The following is a 13,485-nucleotide window of genomic DNA, read 5'->3' on the forward strand; positions in this document are numbered from 1 at the left end:
AAGGGCCTTCCCCATTATCAACGTCTCTCACCGGAAGGGTACATTTGTTGCAATTGGCGAATCTGCACTGACACAGCACCATCACCCAGAGTCCATAGTTGATATTAGGTTCACTCTTGGTGTTCTGCATTCTGTAAACTCGAACAGGTAAATCATGATGCATCTACCAATCAAGTATCATACAGAGTAGTTTCACTGCCGTGAAAACTCTCTAAGAGCCACAGAATTACAGAAAAGTTGCAAATTCAGTACAAAGGACTTCTATTTGCTGAGCCATGTGAACATAACTGCTGACCTGATACATTACTCCCTTCCCCCTGAATACCTTAGCATGTATTACCTATAATGAGGACTTTGTTCCACAGAACAACACAATTGCACTGAAAATCAGCAAAGTTACAATGATACATTTTAATCTATTACTGAATCCTCAGACCACATTCAAGTTTCACCAATATGGTCCCAATATATTTTTAAAAATTTATATATTTTAATGGGAGGATAATTACAATATTGTGATTTTTTTTTTTTTGCCATACATTAGTATAAATTGGCCATAGGCATACATGTGTCCCCTCTATCCTGAAACTCCCTTCCCAACCTCCCTCCCTATTCCAACCCTCCAGGTGTCACAGAGTGTGGGCTTTGGGTGCCCTGCATCATATATGAAACTCCACTGACTATCTATTTTACATATGATAATGTATATATATATTTCAAAGCTAATTCCAGAAGTCTGTTCTTTACCTCTGTGTCTCCTTTGCTGCCCTGACTGTAGGATCATTAGTGTATGGTCCCAGAATTTAATAACTTATCTAATAAAGGGATCTGACTCTACTTCCCATGTTGTACTTAGTTATCATGTCTCTTTAAATAACTTCAGTTTAAAACAGTTCCTCAAGCTTCCCCTGACTTTCAAGATGTTTATATTTTTGAAGATAACTGGCCAAGTTATTTTGTAACATGTTTTCCCATATGAGGTTGTCTCATGTTTCCTCATAAATAGATTTGAATTATGCTGCTCTGACAGGAACGCCACAGAGCGAGTTGCGTTTTCCTTGGGGTAACGTATCACGTGGTGGTGGTACAGAGTTTCAATTTTTCTATTACTGATGAGGTTCAATTAGCCCATTTAGTGTCTGCCAGTTTTCTCCACTTTCTTACATTTCTTCCTTTGTAAATGATAAGTAATTTGCAACAAATTCCTTGTATATATCCCATGCCACATCAAACAATTTATCTATGAATTTTTTTAATCTTTATAGACTCACAGTTTCCTATTTTTAAAAAATTTTTGACTTACTTTAATTTTGTATAATTTAAATCACTTTACTATTTTATTTTACATATTACTATCATTTTTTATTCTGATGCTCATATTGTCCTTAATTAGGTTAGCAGGAGCTCTTTCACACTGGCTTCTCTATTCTTTCGCCATGTTCTTATCATTCTTTGAACATTTTCTTATTTTTTTTGGCATCAGATACTCCAGACTCATATCTTCCTTGCTTGAGCCTTGGAATCAGGCATTTTCCCAAGGAATGCTGGTTCTTTTTTGTGGAAACTCCTTACCCCCACAGTCGCCCTCCTCTGATGCCGGTCCCCAGGCTGCTCTGCCTAGAATTACTCTCCTTTCCTTGCTTGGGCTCTGCCATCCCTGTGCTTGGCTGCCCCTGCCACAGACACTTTACTAGCCTGTTTGGACAGTCTTTTGAAAACCAAAGTCAGATCATATCACTTATTTGACTCAAAGCCCTAAAAGAACTCCAGTTCACTCAGAGTAAAAGTCAAAATTTGCCACAAGTTCTGAGCTGTGACACAGTCAGGGACAGGCCCCGGCCTCGCCCACCCCTCTCCTTCCGCTGTCTTCTTGCCCACCCAACTCTGTGTGCACACCAGGCCCCTCCTACTGGAGGGCTCCTGTGCTTCCTCCCAGCAATGCCCTTCCTCCACAGAACCTCTTGGCCAGCTGCCCCACACCCTTAGAGTCTCTGCTGAGATCTCACATCTTTAGTGAGGCCCACTCTGATCTTTGCTGACGTTGACCATCTGTTTTTTTTCCTTTGGAAATGTGCATAAATGGACATTCAGTGATGCAAGCTGATCCCCATAGGACGTGGGCCTGAGAGGAAGGGCAGAACCAAAAGAGATCTGAGTTGCTCTGCCTCCAAAGTTTGCACAGGCGGCTCCCCAGCAGAGGGATGAGGGCTCTGGGAGCAAAGGTGAGCAGCAGAGATAAGACGTGAATAAGGTCGAGAGGTGATCCAGGACCATTTAAGAAGATGTTTCACACTCAAGTGGAAGTTGTGTTTTGCAACTTGCAGTGATGCAGCTATCCTGTTTGAGGGTGCAATTAGTGTTTGCCTCACTCAGGCAGTTAGAAAATGCAATGGAAACAACCCACTGAGAACAAAGGTGTCACATGCAACCCCAGAAAATATGGCTGGGGTGAGGGTCACTGGCCTTTTCACAACATATGGGATGACAGGCCATGCTGCTGAAACACACTGTTAAAGGGGAGGTTGATCCCAGAAGTCTGGAAGCTTCAGGGACTCCAAGGTGCAGGTGATACACACAAATGTAACAGTCCTCCCAAAGCCCCTTCCTCTGATCTGGTCCAAACAAGTATCTTTTAAATGGTCAGAGGGAGGAGTTCACCATTCCAAAGAGTCCATCTGAGAATGCTGGATGTGCTCTGGGAATGAAGAAAATCCTGGACTAAGGTGAAGAGTTCTCAAATTGGGAGGACAAGCTGTGCAAGCACACAAGTGCGGGAGCCAATCTGACACACTTTCCTATATTGTCAATTTAAATACCATTGTGTATTAAAACGGAGACACTATGAAATCAGCTGCAACGTTGGCCACAATTCTTAAGTAAATCTAAAATAGAGAAGTTTTGCACTGAGGATTAGCTGCCTTATGTTTGCCTTTGGAGCCTGTGAGTTGTTTATTCCCCTCCGCCACGGGATTACTACATTCTAAGAGCACTGAAGGAAGGCAAAAACAGCCAAGTGCCCTTTCCTCTTCACTGTTAACTTTGGGCAAATTACTAAACTCATTGGTTTTCCAGTTATAAATAAAGCAAGGAGATTGACTAGATGCTTTTCGTTGGGTTGCTTTTGGCTTTAGAAATGCCCTCAGGGATCCTGTCTCTTTCCTTCTCTCTCAGCATCTCTTTTTTCTGTAGATCTGTTCTTTGCTCATCTCTCTACCATTTGCCTTCTTGTCCTCTAGTTTCTAATTTTTTTTTAAACTTTGATCTTTACCTGGTCTACTATGAAGATCCCACCTCTCTCTACTTTATGACAGTTCTTTTTTTTTTAAACTTTTTATTTTGTATTGAAGTATAGCCAATTAACAATGTTGTGTCAGTTTCAGCCATACACATACATGTATCCATTACTTTATGACAGCTCTTAATTTTCAGTTTGTGCCTTCATTGTCAGCTTTTCAGACTGTTGGCTTCCACTTGATTCCTTGTATCTGAAAGGAACCTGACTGGCTCCACTCATGGTTCTGAAACAATTCACCCAGCTACAGATTTTGGCCAGCCCATAGACAAGGTACCCCAAGATGAACTCTCATGCTGATACAATCAGAGTCAGTGAGTGATAAGGTTCTGCGTTAGAAAACATGGCTGCTGTCCCTTAGCAGGACTACAGGAACGCAATTGGCAGGAGTTGTTTTCAAAAGCCAGATTTAGCCCCCAAACCTCTTGACTCATCAATTTTATAAGTAAGATACCTCGTCTCATGCCCAGGCTTACTTTGACATTTTTGACTTTATTTACAGATATGCATGTGATTTATAATATTCATCTAATGTAAAGTAATTCCAGAAAATGAACACATTATTAACAATTTTTAAGGTTGTTGAATACTTCAGATTCAGAAAAGATATGAATTAATTACCTATCCATTTCCTTTTACTCAATTCAACAGATATTTATTGAATGCCAACTCTAGACCAGACACTATCTTAAGTATTGGAGATACAGCATAGAGCAAGGTGAACAAAATCCCTTCCCATATGGAGATAACATTCTAGAGAAATCTACATAAGTTTTTGTTTGCTTGTTTCTTCTTTTCAAAAATCTTTAAGCATAAAGAATTATTAACAAAACTCATATATTCCCTGCTGTTTAGTCAGATCTGAACAATTTGCCACACTTGTTTAGCTTTTCTTTTTTTTTAAGGAAAAATATTGCATACTAGTTAAAACTCTCCATGTAGCCTCTCCTTCCCAGAGTGCTATGGACCGAATTGTGTCTCCTCAAAATTCATATATTGAAACCCTAACTCCCAATATGATTGTGTTTGGAGAAGGAACCTATAAGGTCAAAGTCATAAGGGTGGGGTCCTGATGCACTAGGTGCCTTAAGTAAAGAGAAAGAAGCACAGAGCTCTCTCTGTCTCTACCATATGAAGACACAGAGAGGAGATGACCGTCTAAAAACCAGGAGCAGGGTCTTCACCAACCAGAACTTTGATCTTGGACTTCCCAGCACCCAGAACTATGAGAAGAGAAATTTCTGTTATTTAAGCTGCCTAGTGGAGAAGGTAATGGCAACCTACTCCAGTACTGTTGCCTGGAAAATCCCATGGACAGAGGAGCCTGGTAGGCTACAGTCCATGGGGTCTCGAAGAGTCGGACACGAATGAATGACTTCACTTTCACTTTTCACTTTCATGCATTGGAGAAGGAAATGGCAACCCACTCCAGTGTTCTTGCCTGGAGAATCCCAGGGACAGAGGAGCCTGGTGGGCTGCTGTCTATGGGGTTGCACAGAGTTGGACACGACTGAAGTGACTTAGCAGCAGCAGCAGCAGCAGCAAGCTGCCTAGTTTATGGCATTTTGTTACAGCAGCTGAGCAGAATAACAGAGAGGTTAAACACTGTTCTGAAGTTGGTGTTTAGCAATTCCAGGCAGGATTTATACTTTTACTACATTTATGTGAACAATAACTACATATCTCTTTATTAGTTAAAAAAATTTTGTGTAGATAGCATCATGCTCCACATACACTGCACATTCTAAAGACTGGTCTATTTTCATCACTTTATTTTCAGCTGCTTTGAAAATGTAATGAAAGTGACGGCCAATTTTATGACAGGAAAGTTGTGCAATATTTTGTATTTAATTTCTGACAGCTCATAAACTGTGATGCTCAATTATGAAACCCAGATTAAGAACCTTTGCTAATAGTTATAACTACTCTTCAGAACATTTACCCCACAATATTGTAAGGTCCTTAGTCATGTAGAAATAAACTAAATCCTGACCACTGTTCCATGCTTATCAAGACTGCCAAGTAGACTCATATTTCCAAAAGAACTTTAATAATAAATATTAGAAATAAAAATTATTTTCTTTTGCTGGGCTAGGAAATTTAATTATCTACCTATTCTATTTTTCAAGTTTCTAAATAACTTAAGTCTACAGCAGAGAATCACACAGGACTGACATTGGCTTGATAAGGAGTTAATAAAAAAAATAGGGTTTATTTGACATGACAGGGAGGAGTTCAGTTAATATAAATGAATAGAACTAAAAAAAAAAGTTCCTGTAATTTAGTGCCTTGACTGTTATAGTTAATATCAAGTTCCATCTTGCTCCCCAGTAAAATGTGAGGACACTCAGCTACTTCTCCTGGAAATTGGAAAGCAAAGGATTTTTAAAAAACACCTGGTGTGAAATTTCTTGGAAAGGATGCCCAGAATAAGGATGTAATTGTTTTCTGGCTTGCTGGTAGGTGTCTCTGCACTGCACTCTATTTCCTTTGATCATAGCAAGAATACTGTGAAAGACAGTCAAGGCCAAATGAACATTTACAGATGAATTACCACCTGCCATGAACACAGAAAGAAATATTGCTGTTAAATAGGGTCATTTGAGATCTCAAGTAGAAGAAAAGACTGTGGAATCCATTGCGATCTGATGAACCCTGCAAGTTTCAGAAAGGCAAGGTTAAACTGTCCTGCAGAAAACAGCACAGGTCTAGAATGAAATGGGATCTTTTCTGGGAATCACATTCTTGTTTCTGTTGAAGTCTAGTATTGCCTGTCTTTATCAAGGAGGACTGTCAGCTATGAAGAAGACACAGTCTGAGATTTACTTCAGAGCAAATATTTCCCAGGTAGAAAAGAAAAGGAAAGGGCTTAAGTATAATAAAGTTGAAGCATGAAGATAGCATATGTATAGTCAAAAAGAGAGAAGTTTGTGGACAGGAAGAATCGGTGGGAACAAAGATCCTTTTTAGGTGTTATGAAACACAAAGAGAAACAAAGTGGCAGAGAGGTAAAAGGAAAAAGACTGAGGAAACTGAGTTGCTAATATCTGTAGGGAGATGGGTATTCTGAACATTGTTTTATAGGTGACTCCTGGATGGACAGAGCAGAACTAAGGACCAGCATACACCTTTGAGTCTACATATAGAGAGAAAAAGAGAGAGAGAGACTCATTTCCAGTTGGATATAGAAGAAGAGCGAGTGTTAATAAGATTTAAGAAGAGAGAGGAAAAGAATGAAGAATGGGATAACCACACTTTGACTGACTCCCCAAAGGGCTATCTTCTCCTGAGGCTCTGGCAGGTTGAAAAACAGTCCATCAGAAGATGTCCATCTTCTAATTCTGGACACCAGGCCGTATTTTGAGGACACTTTGTTTGTGGAATGTGTTTTTCTCTAAATAAATCCATTTCTTACCTACCACTTTGTCTCTCACTGAATTCTTTCTGCACCAAGACACAAAAAACCTGAACCTCAGCAAGTCCAGACACCAGGTGAGTGATAATAATTAAAAGATGATGAGTTCGAGTCCCAGTCAGGGTTTTGGCTGGGTTCGAGTCCCAGCTGTGTGGGTTCAAGTCCCTATCTGAGTTACATGGTTTCAGCGAGGAGATGGATTTTATTCTATTGAAACGGAAAGTCGTTTGAAGACTTTCCACCAGAGAACGCATGTCCCAATTATTACCTTAGGAGAGGTGAAGGCGTTTTGTACTAGAGTTCCACAACAAAGATAGTGGGGACTGGAAGGACAGGTGATAGGCTTTATAGATGAATATCAGAACTTACTACCTGGATATGAGTGCAAGCGAAGGAGAAGAACTAAGAGTGACCCAGATTCTTGGCTTAAACAACTGGTGACTGGTGGTGCCATGTAATTAGATAGGAAAGACAGTGGGAGAGTGGATTTTGGAAAACAAAAAACAAATTTCTGCTGTGGTCGTGTTAAATTGGAAATGCTTATTAGACAACCAATTGGAGATAGCATATAAATAACAGAAATACAAGTCTGGGACAGGAAGATCTCAGTCATAAATTTGAGAGTCATTAGATGGTGATTTGGAGAAAGCAATGGCACCCCACTCCAGCACTCTTGCCTGGAAAATCCCATGGACGGAGGAGCCTGCTAGGCTGCAGTCCATGGGGTCGCAAAGAGTCGGACATGACTGAGCGACTTCATTTTCACTTTTCACTTTCATGCATTGGTGAAGGAAATGGCAACCCACTCCAGCGTTCTTGCCTGGAGAATCCCAGGGACGGGGGAGCCTGGTGGGCTGCTGTCTATGGGGTCGCACAGAGTCGGACACGACTGAAGCGACTTAGCAGCAGATGGTAATTAAAGCCAGGGTAAAGAATGCAGATGAAGGAGAAAAAAAGTCCAAGGACAGATATTTCAACATGTAGTGGGATAAGGTCCAAACTGTGGCCTAGAATTCTCCTGACCTTATCTAAAGCTACCTTCTTCTTAGTCCAGCTCAAAGCCAGAGGCTCTGTTTTTCCCAGTCAACCCTGGCTTGGTTTTATCTCATCTCCAGCTGCTCTTACAGCGTGGCCTTGCTTGGTTACTTTATTTTTTGTTTGCTTTAGTCTTGTTGTCACACCTACATTGCTGCCTCCTGGAGGGCAGTAAACATGCCTAGCAAATCCCTGTACCATCTTCAAAATCCAGCAGAGAACTCTTAATTGCTCAGAAGTCCATGCTGAGAGGAGGTTGTGGAGAAAGGCCCCATCAGGCCTGTTTGCACTGCTGTGTTTGTGATCCCCACGTCTCCTGGCATCTTCCTTCCAGAATGATGCCCCCAGGCAGGGATAAACCATTGCCTCCACTATGACAAGTTAAATAAGCATCAGAAAATATCCCAGCAAGGCAGGTGGGCAAAACAAAGCACAAAGAAGTAAAACTGCTTTCTTGGAAAACAGATAGAAACAAAACACCACAATATAAATAAAACCCAAACCAAACTCCATTAGAAGGGAAAAGGGCTTTGGCATCCTCTCTGGCAGCCTGACCACAAGAGCTATTTGTTGATGAATCAAGCCAATTTGAACACTAAGACTTTTATGTTTCTAGGACACTGACATTACCCAAAAGCTTGTGGCAGGATATTTTCTCTGTGCTTCTCTTTCTTGCTTGAATGTTGCAAGCTGCCTGCAGCTTAAAGAGCTGTTAGTTCATTTGCAGCTGCCCGGAATGCCAGCTCCTCACAGCCCATGCAGCTCTGATCAACAGCACAAAAGATAAAGAAACTCAAGAAGCTTGCAGGAAGAGAGGATAGTGAGGGAGGGAGGAAAATGGAGAGAAAGTGGTGCATTGAAGTCAGAGAACACAAAGGAAACCATGGTGGCAGAAGCAAGGAAGAATAAGAAAATATTGATGAATGGATTGGAGTTGGTGAATGGAGGGGAGTTGAAACCATCAGAAACAAAGAAAAGATTGTTGGAAAGGGACAGAAAACACAATACAGAACATCTACCAGAGAAGAGAGAATGAATGTAAATGTAGCTAGAAAAAAGTAGGTGAAGTGTAGATAAGTGGAAAAATTAAATGCTAAACTGGAAAAAGTAATATCTCTTTTTTGGGTATACCTTGAAATAATTTATGGCCTTTGCAATACTTGGTTGGGAATGATGAATAGCAATGCGTTTGATGGAATTAACTTAATATATTACTAATTAACTTTGGTGGTATAGCACATGGTTGAATTTATTTGGAAAATCAGAATAATTATATAATACATAATTTGTTTTATTCTTGGAGGTCACAAGGAAGACTTTTTTCTTCAATTAATAGCTTACTAACATGTGTGCACTCAGGGTAATCAGTGAGTTTTCATGTTTATACTAATAATGAAATAATATACAATAATATATTGTATATATACAATAATATACAAACTATGGACCGTGTAGTATTCTGAAACTAAATGTGAATAACAAAATGCAGAAAGCAATGGAGTTGTTTTTTTTTTTTCCTAGGTTGTCGCATTGCAGGGAGACTATTATTTTCACTTACTATATAGTCACATTCACAAACTTATAGAATAAAAAGTTGGAAATTATCTTATGAGTACAATTTGTCCACTTCCTCTGGTTCTAAATGCAAATCATAAGAACTAAAATAGTTGGTAAGATTTGATGATGCTCAAAATGGATCTATAAAAGCTAAAATCTTTACTTAAGAACTCAGTCAATTTTTAGTGACAGAGGAACACCCATGTATCCATTCTGTCATATGTCCAGCAATCCCACAGCTAGGTATTTATGCAAAAAAAAAAAAAAAAAAAAAGCAAACCAACAAAACAAAAAACCAAACATTGAAGTCAGGATCTTCAGGAAATACTAGCACTCCCTTGTTCATTGAGGCACTGTTCACAATAACCAAGGTGTGACAACAACCTAAATGTCCATTGACAGATTAACAGATAAAGAAAATGAGGCACATGCAAGCGTTGGAATACTATTTGGCCATAAAATGAAGAAAAGTCTGTAATACGTAACAAAGTGGATAAAAGTTGAGGACATTATACTAAGTGAAATAAGCATGATCCCACTTATATGAGGCTCCAAACAGTGAAATTCTTAAAAGGAAAGAGTGGAGTGGTGCTTGCCAGAGGCTGAGGGGAGGGGGAAATGGGGACTTGCTAATTAGTGAATGTGACTTAGTTTCAGTTAAGCAGGATGTCAAGTTCCAGAGATGTGATGTACAGCATTGTATCTGCAGTCAATAACACTATTGTACACTTATTTGTGAAGGAGATACAGCTTCCCCCGTGGCTCAGTGGTAAAGAACCTGCAATTCAGGAGCCACAGGAGACGCAGGTTTGATCCCTGGGTCAGGAAGATCCCCTGGAGAAGAGAATGGCAGCCCACTCCAGTATTCCTGCCTGGAGAATTCCTCGGACAGAGGAGCCTGGCGGGCTATACAGTCCATGGGGTCACAGAGTCAGACATGTCTATGGGACTTAGCACACATGCATGAGGATATCATATGTTAACTGTATTTACCGCAGTCAACTCAAATCAAAGATGAAGATTAGTGTATTGCTGAAAATTTTTAATTACCACTCTTTTTTTAAAATCAAGAAGTCCAAATATATTTTAGAAATAAAGACAAAAATTTACTTATGAAGTGCAAAAAATATAATAGATCTGAGATTTAAGATAGTTAGCTAAACAAGTATCTGCCATTCTCTGACACCAATGACCTAAGTGACTTGTTTGGTGGTTGTTTTTATACCCCATACTACACTGATCTATTCTTTGGTTTCAGGGACCCTGGAGACTCATTTTAGGTGGTCATGTCAGGTTCAGTGTAGACCTTGGGTAAGTTCACCCCAAGATATGGAAAAAATTGGCCATGGCTTCAGACTTGTTTAAGAAGCCTCAAGCGTCCTGGAAGAGCTAGCAGGTAATAGGTCTCCTGGGTGACTCACAATCTCTGGAACCAGCTTGCTAACTTGGTAGCTCTGGATCAGATTTTAGCTCAGGACCATAAAAGACCTTAAGGGGGGAACTGCAGAAATGTGGAATTCCCATATGATCCTTAGTGTTGCCCATTACCAAGGCCATTTGCTGGGGGAAATAATTTGGAAAGGGAAGGTTACATATTTGCTTCTCAGAATTTTATGAGCAGAACATCCATGATAGAGAAAATGATATGAATAAACGCAAGCCCCCAGCAGTATGCTTGTATTGCATTCTCCCACTTTTTGTCAGAGACAGACACGTTAAACTAAAAAGTTTAGAGACTTGCTTGATTTTGCAACCAGCTGAAGAAGCAGCAGCTCTCTCTTCCTTCCACAAACCTGTATTTCTTATGTGTGATGAAAGCTATTTTATGGTCTCACAGGGCAAAAAGAGGCCAATAAGATAAAGCCCCTAAGTCCACCCCTCGACCCTTGGCAGGTGGCCATGCTATACTGTGCTTTCCTTACAGCCTGTCTTTTCAGACGTGGCCTCTGCGCCTTCTGCCAGGGCAGCAGGCAGTGAATGACCAGCAAAGCCTTTCATCAGAGCACAGGGGCGCTGTGTTTGGAATGACTTTACACTTGTCTTAACAGGCATGACCTTTCCTCCTGGGACACATTTTTCTCTGTCATGGCTGCCTTGTAGCCTAAGTCAAGGCAGAGATTCATTGGAGTTTTTCACATTCTCTCTTTCATTACTGAAAGAGCCCTTGGGTCATTTATGGTTTGGACCTTGGCCCCTGTTGTCCTTTATTTATAAAGAAGCATGAACATTCTCCCTTTTCACAGGGAGGCCAGCTTCCCTGGCACTCTATTTCCTTTTGTTCACTAGGTCAGTATTTTTGTCTTCTCTCCCCACATAGAATATTTCTACATATCTGATAGAAAGGAAGCTCAAAGAAGACTTTTAAGTGGCCCGTCATTCTATGGCTTGTTAAATCCACGTTGCCTTGTCTTTTGCCTAACACCTCTCCTGTGATCTAAAGTGTTTTCTCTGGTGCGTGCAATTATGTGGAGTGGATTTTGGTGCAGTAGAAAGGCAGGCCAATAACAGTTATAGGTACCAGAAGTAGGGAGCTTCTTGGCTTTGCCAAAGGCCATGTGCCGGAGATAAATCAGAGAGGATTCATAAATCAAGATTAAGTTGGCTCAATAGCAGTGAACATTTATGTATTTTTTTTTTAATACTAGGGGCAAGAACAGCACAAGTAAGGGTTAAATTGGAAGATCCTCCAGGTTCCTTTCAATCTGAAACTATATCTAGATACAAATGCTCAGATTTTTAAGAAAAGTCTTAAATGTGGCACATTTCTTAGAGTTATTGACCTGGAGTGATCTTTAGAGACAATTTTTGTTGAGCCTATTTTTTTTTTTTCTAATAGAAGAAGAAAATTAGGTCCCAACAAGTGAAGAATTTCCTCTGCCTCCACTGCCCCAAGATCACATCTCTAGTTATGTTTGTTTAAAAACAAAAATAGACAAGCTCCACAGATTACCGAGTGGGCAGAACACTTAAGTCATGAGAGTATTCTAAATTTCCCTTCTGACTGGGTTTGGAAATTCCTACCTCTTTGATTGCTATTATAGCTGCAGTTTGGCAAAGGGTCTAGTTTTGCCCCTCTGTAAAACACCCTGACTCATGAGACGTAAGGGAAGAAAGTGGTGGTGGTGCTGTGGGTTTCTGTTAAGACCTCAGAAGCATCATCCAAGAGGAAGTAGTGTAGCAACAAGCAGGAAGGTAGTTAATTGTTTCCATGGTGTGATTCCAGGGGGTACTGTGGTTACCACTTCATATATCAATGCCAGTGATCTTTCTATAGGAACAGCTTCATTAGGCCTTGAAGGCATTTGTAGTCAAAGGGTTCTCTATATAAAATCACAGTTAATGTACCTAACTTTATCAGCTAATACTTTAGTTAGCCATTAGCACTTTGAATATCTCCTATGTGCTGGGCCCATAATGTCCTCTTTTTGCTTTTTAAAAATATTTATTTATTTTGGCTGCACAGGTCCTTGTGGCATGCGGGATCTTTAGTCATGGCATGTGGGATCTAGTTCCCTGACCAGGGATCGAAACTGGGCCACCTGCATTAGGAGTGCAGAGTCCTAGCCACTGGACCACCAGGGAAGTCCCCCATAATGTCCTCTTTCAATGCACTGGCTGAGTGATAGCTGAAAGAAAGGTTCTACAAGAAATGGGATACAACCAGGCACCTTGAGGAGGAGTGCTACCAGGATGACTAGCTTTGGACTTAGATAGAACTAGGTTCTAAAGCCAACTCTGCATTTATTTGTACTGACCTTGAAAGTTAGCCAACTAAAGTATAGAAGTCCAACTTTCCTTATTTATAGAATAGGGATAATAATAACAATAATACCTCTTAGGGTTATATTTCAGAATGGGTTAAACAATATCTGTAAGGCACTCGTGAGAGTGCCAGCCATATGTGCAGTATTTCATAAATATTATTTATTTCTGGCATTATATCAGAATCAACAAAATGGCTTGACTAGTGGACAAAGAAGGCCCCAAAGAAAAATCAGGCCTACAAAAGAGCTTTGCCCAAAGCCAGTTTTATCCAGGCAGTCTTATCCTGAGAAGAAATACTGTGCATCAGAAAAAAGCCAAGGAAAGCAGTCCTGTGAACCATGTTGCAAAAGGCTTTCTCCCCTTCATCTGAGCCCTTGGAGGATGGTGAGCTTGTGTTGTTCTGCTTGTGTGGCCTCTGGCA

The 13,485-nt window shown here is 40.4% G+C and overlaps 1 non-coding gene across 1 annotated transcript; it reads right to left on the minus strand.

Annotated features, from left to right (window-relative positions):
* Positions 1 to 12,808: 12,808 nt before the first annotated feature.
* Positions 12,809 to 12,881, minus strand: TRNAR-CCU. Its single transcript has one exon. It is a non-coding gene; the product is annotated as a tRNA-Arg (tRNA).
* Positions 12,882 to 13,485: the final 604 nt, after the last annotated feature.

Source organism: Bos indicus x Bos taurus, chromosome 15 (genome assembly GCF_003369695.1).
Source record: "Bos indicus x Bos taurus breed Angus x Brahman F1 hybrid chromosome 15, Bos_hybrid_MaternalHap_v2.0, whole genome shotgun sequence".
Taxonomy (NCBI): domain Eukaryota; kingdom Metazoa; phylum Chordata; class Mammalia; order Artiodactyla; family Bovidae; genus Bos; species Bos indicus x Bos taurus.